Raw genomic sequence first — 5,996 nt, forward strand, 5'->3', positions numbered from 1 at the left:
GGGATTCATTTGTTGAAGTTTTTTTAAGCCCTTTGATGGTGCCTTGTTAATGTACTAATACAACTGGCCGCCAGATGGCGGAAGAGCTCCACACAACTGTAGGAACCAGAGACTCGGTTTCAAGGTTAAACGTCAATCACTTAGAATTACTTTGTCTGCAGGATGAACGTCATACTAATGTTGTTCTGATGAAAAGAACATATTATTACGATAGCATGCTAATAATCACTGTTTGTAGACAGTTTTAAAATATCTACTCAGTCTTTATCAACAAATGGTTTACTGGTATTGGTACTAGTATTTACTGGTATTGCCTTATATATTACAAGGCTACACACACACACGTATATATACAGCCTTATATAAGGCAATATATGTATATTTTATTTATTTTATATTATATATAGCCTTGTGATATATAAGGATATATATTATATAATAAATTTATATTATATATAAATAAAATATATTCATCCATCCATCATCCGAACCGCTTATCCTGCTCTCAGGGTGGCGGGGATGCCGGAGCCTATCTCAGCAGTCATTGGGTGGCAGGTGGGGAGACACCCTGGACAGGCCGCCAGGCCATCACACAGGGCCGGCATACACACACTCACACCTAGGGATAATTTAGTACGGCCGTTTCACCTGACCTGCATGTCTTTGGACTGTGGGAGAAAACCGGAGCACCCGGAGGAAACCCACGCAGACACGGGAGAACACGCAAACTCCACACAGAGGACGACCCGGGACTACCCGGGCTCGAACCCGGGACCTTCTTGCTGTGAGGCGACTGCGCTAACCACTGTGCCACCCTAAATGAAATATATTTATATAATATAAATATAATTATATAATTATAAATCCCCGATTTGAACCCGAGTGGCGCCTTGTTATTGGACTTCTGTGCGAGTTATGGATTGGCAATAACAAACACCATGTTCAAACATGAGGTAGTTCATAAGTGTACTTGGTACCAGAACACCTTGGGCCGAAGATCGATGATAGACTTTGTGGTCGTCTCATCAAATCTGCGGCCATATGTTCTGGACACTCGGGTGAAGAGAGGAGCAGAGCTGTCAACTGATCGAGTTGGACCAGATGGCGGGGGAAGGCTGGCAAATCCAAACGTGTAGTGAGGGTGAACTGGGAACGTCTGGCGGAGGCTCCTGTCCGTGAGGTCTTCAACTCCCACCTCCGGAAGAAGTTCTCGTGTATCCCGAGGGACGCTGGGGACATGGAGTCTTAGTGGGCCATGCTCAAAGCCTCTATTGCAGATGCGGCAGGCAGGAGCTCTGGTCATAAGGTCATCGGTGCCTGTCGAGGCAGCAACATAAGAACCCGCTGGTGGACATCGGCAGTGAGAGAAGCCGTCAGGCTGAAGAATGAGGCCTTTTGGACTTGGTTGGCTCAGGGATCTCCTGAAGCAGCAGACAGGTACCGGGAGGCCAGAAGGGCTGCTTCTTCCGCGGCCGCGGAAGCAAAAACTTGGGTGTGGGAGGGGTTTGGCGAGACCATGGAGGAGGACCTTCGGTTGGCCTCAAGGAAGTTATGGCAAACCGTTCGGCGATTTAGGAAGAGGAAGTAGGGCTTGACTCAGGCTGTGTTCAGCCGGGGAGGGGAACTGTTGACCCGGAACGGGGATGTTGTCGAGCGGGGCAAAGAACACTTTGAGGTGCTCCTGAACCCGACTAACACGTCCTCAGTGGAGGAGGTAGAGTCTGAAGACTCAGGGGAAGTCCCACCCATATCCCTGGCAGAGGTCTCTGAGCTAGTTAAAAAGCTCCTTGGTGGCAAGGCACCGGGTGTGGGTGAGATTCGCCCTGAAATGCTGAAGGCTCTGGACATTGTTGGGCTGTCTTGGTTGACACGCCTCTTCTGTGTCGCGTGGAGGTCGGGGACAGTGCCTGTGGAGTGGCAGACTGGGGAGGGTGTGCTCCAATTATCGGGGCATCACATTGCTCAGCCTCCCTGGGAAGGTCTACTCTAGGATGCTCGAAAGGAGGCTCCGACCGATTGTCGAACCTCGGATCCAGGAGGAACAATGCGGATTCTGTCCTGGCCGTGGAACAACGGACCAACTCTTTACACTTGTGGAAGTGGTGAGGAGGGCATGGGAGTTTGACCAGCCAGTTTACGTGTGTTTTGTGGACTTGGAGAAGGCTTACGACCGTGTACCACGGGGCACTCTGTTGGGGGTACTGCGGGAGTATGGGATACCGGGGCAGTTGCTACAAGCCATCCGGTCCTTGTATAACTAAAGTGAGAGCTGTGTCCACATTCTTGGCACAAAGTCAAACACGTTTTCGGTAGGTGTCAGACTCCGCCAAGGTTGTCCCTTGTCTCCGATTCTGTTTGTGATATTCATGGACAGGATCTTAAGGCGCAGCCAAGGTGAGGAGTGTGTCCATTTTGGGAACCTCAGAATTGTATCTCTGGTCTTCGCAGATGATGTGGTTTTGTTGGCTTCATCAGAACGCGACCTCCAGTGTGCACTGGGGCGGTTTGCAGCTGAGTTTGAAATGGCCGGGATGAGAGTCAGCACCTCCAAGTCTGAGGCCATGGTTCTTACCAGAAAATGGTGGCTTGCTCCCTCCGGGTTGGGGATGAGTTGTTGCCTCAAATGAAGGAATTCAGGTATCTCGGGGTCTTGTTCACGAGCGAGGGTAGGATGGAGCAGGAGATTGACAGGCGGATTGGTGCAGCATCAGCAGTAATGCGGACGTTGTACCGGACCGTTGTGGTGAAGAGGGAGCTGAGCCGGGAGGCAAAGCTCTCAATTTACCAGTCAATCCTCGTTCCAACCCTCACCTATGGTCATGCGCTTTGGGTAGTGACCTAAAGGGTGAGATCGCGGATACAAGCGGCTGAAATGAGTTTCCTCCATAGGGTGTCTGGGCTCAGCCTTAGAGATAGGGCGAGGAGCTCAGACATCCGGAGGGAGCTTGGAGTAGAACCGCTGCTCCTTTGCATCGAAAGGAGCCAGTTGAGGTGGTTCGGGCATCTGATTAGGATACCTCCTGGGCACCCTCCTTTGGAGATTCACCCTCCTTTGGAGATTTACCGGGTGCGGCCAACCGGGAGGAGACCCCGGGGTAGACCCAGAACTCGCTGGAGGGACTACATGTCCAATTTGGCCTGGGAACACCTTGGGATTCCCCAGGAGAAGCTGGAGGGCGTTGCTGGGGAGAGGGACGTCTGGAGTGCCCTACTTAGCTTGCTGCCAGCGCGACCCGACCCCGGAGAAGCAGCTGATGATGAATGAATGAATAATATAAATAAATATGTTTTATTAGACATATTTACTTACATTGAAACGCAACCGCAAGAATTGAGGAATTATCACTGCGATATTTGTGCCGCCTTTGACAGCAGATGGAAAAAAGGACAATGAAATATATTTTACGTGTTTATTAACTCCGTTGAACAGTCTAATAAACTAAGTTATTACACGTGCTGACCTTTCCCCTCTGTACAACAGTATGAAGAGCATTAACATTACATTTCACAGCACCGTCTTTATCATCCATCCCACAGCCTGCATCCGCTTCCCTCTCAGAACAACACACAAAAAACAGAAGACTCGTTAGACACAGAGCACCACAGAAAACATGGAAACAAGACCACCAGGGTGACCTGGAGCTTCTGTTCGGGATATGAGGGGAGAAGTGATTCCCACGTGCAAGCTGGATTCAGAGCAGCTCCTGGGATATGAGGGGAGTTTGTGAAACGGTTTCCAAACTGGTCTTGTTTGCAGCTGAGCCGCTTGTAAAACCCTTTCTGTGCAGCGGGAAGGCTCTGCTGACGTCGGCCTTCATCGCTCCGACATGATAACGGAGCCGCCATGTCTGAAAACTGCTGCACAGTGAAACTGGTGCAGACACAATTCCTCCAACACCTCACCATCTACGCAGCAGAGAAACTGCACACTGATGGGCTAAACTGCAGAGGTGGACATCTGGGAACAGCTGGAGTATGAAATGTGTAGTATGTAATGTGTAGTATGAAATGTGTCGTATGTAATGTGTAGTATGAAATGTGTAGAATGAAATATACATAAACTATGAGTGTGTTTCCTGGTAAACCCAGTTCCCAGCCCATAATGTGTGTTTGTATTCTGAATGGACGCTCCTTCCTGCACGAGACAACCAGACCATAACTACTGTACATCACAGCTGGAACCACGACCCAGATGAACACACGTGCGCGCGCGCGCGCACACACACACACACACACACACACACACTCTCTCTCTCATCCACTTCAGAAGTTGTTACTCAACGACACCAACACTAGTAAGGTCACTTAATACTTAATACTTCACACACTAGCCTCTACAGTGTGTACTTCATCTGATACACTTTTTCCTTTTTTAAACTTCCCAAAAGTAACACACACTGACACCGATTATTCATCCAAATCAGCCAATGTGACAACGCAACACCACACTGGACAGGAAGCTTATCTCAACGATGTTCTCAGCACCGGTGTGTGTGTGTGTGCGCGCGCGCGCGTATGTGTGTGCATATGTCTGTGTGCATGTGTGTGTGTCTGTGTGCACGTGTGTGTGCATGTGTGTCACCTCCCCCAACACACAGGTCAAACATGGCTGACGCACATGCAAAGTTTCATTCAAATAAACCGCAGGGAGGAGGAGGGTGGTGGGGTGTACCAGTAACAAGAGGGTGGGGGGAGGACACCACTTAAGGGAGGCTACACCTTTGGTTGACAGTAAATGTTGAAGGCACGTATAAAAAACCAAAAAAAAAACACCCCCCCGGTGAAGAACTAGTGGCCCCTGGGGGCAGGTGTGCGTTGGCGTCTCAGACTTCATTAATGCTGTGAAATACTGCAGACTGAGTGAGAAGAGAAGGGCGGTGGGGGTGGGGAGGAGATAACGACCTGCACACTGGTTAGTGCCGATGGGTAAGTTCTTCCGGGGTAGTTAATGGAAGCTACTGGAGATCTACCAAATACCCCCAATAAATGAACCATCCTCAACATGCACCCCATGAAGTCAGAGAACAGCCACTGGTGTCCATCCTGAACAAGGTGGAGAAGTGATGGAGCTGTGTGATGTAGATCAACCACACATGAGCCTTGATGAGGTCTGTGGTTCTGGTAATACGCTGATATAACTGTAGATGTTGTCACTTCCTGTTCTTGAAGGCTGCGTTACAGTAAAGTGAGACACATTTCTGCACATGTTCGAGCGCTTTAGAGGGAAGAACGATGAACGTCTGCCTGCCCGGTCGCCACCACCACGTCTCTACAGATCACGTCTCAACACGGTCTGCCGGGTCGCCATCGCCACGTCTCTAACGATCACCTCTCAACACGGTCTGCCCGGTCGCCATCGCCACGTCTCTAACGATCATCTCTCAACGCCGCACCAGCAGTCTTCCCCAGAACACCATCACAGCACTGACATGGAGGTAATTCAGTCAACTATCTCACAATATTTGATTCGGTCCCCATCACCCAGGATGGTGTGAGGGTGCAGGGCATCACCCAGGTCTGTGTGAGGGTGCAGGACATCACCCAGGTCTGTGTGAGGGTGCAGGGCATCACCCAGGTCTGTGTGAGGGTGCAGGACATCACCCAGGATGGTGTGAGGGTGCAGGGCATCACCCAGGTCTGTGTGAGGGTGCAGGACATCACCCAGGTCTGTGTGAGGTTGCAGGACATCACCCAGGTCTGTGTGAGGTTGCAGGACATCACCCGGGTCTGTGTGAAGGTGCAGGACATCACCCAGGTCTGTGTGAGGTTGCAGGACATCACCCAGGTCTGTGTGAGGTTGCAGGACATCACCCAGGTCTGTGTGAGGGTGCAGGACATCACCCAGGTCTGTGTAAGGGTGCAGGACATCACCCAGGTCTGTGTGAAGGTGCAGGACATCACCCAGGTCTGTGTGAGGTTGCAGGACATCACCCAGGTCTGTGTGAAGGTGCAGGACATCACCCAGGTCTGTGTGAGGGTGCAGGACATCACCCAGG

Source organism: Lampris incognitus, chromosome 19 (genome assembly GCF_029633865.1).
Source record: "Lampris incognitus isolate fLamInc1 chromosome 19, fLamInc1.hap2, whole genome shotgun sequence".
In the NCBI taxonomy this organism is placed as follows: Eukaryota; Metazoa; Chordata; class Actinopteri; order Lampriformes; family Lampridae; genus Lampris; species Lampris incognitus.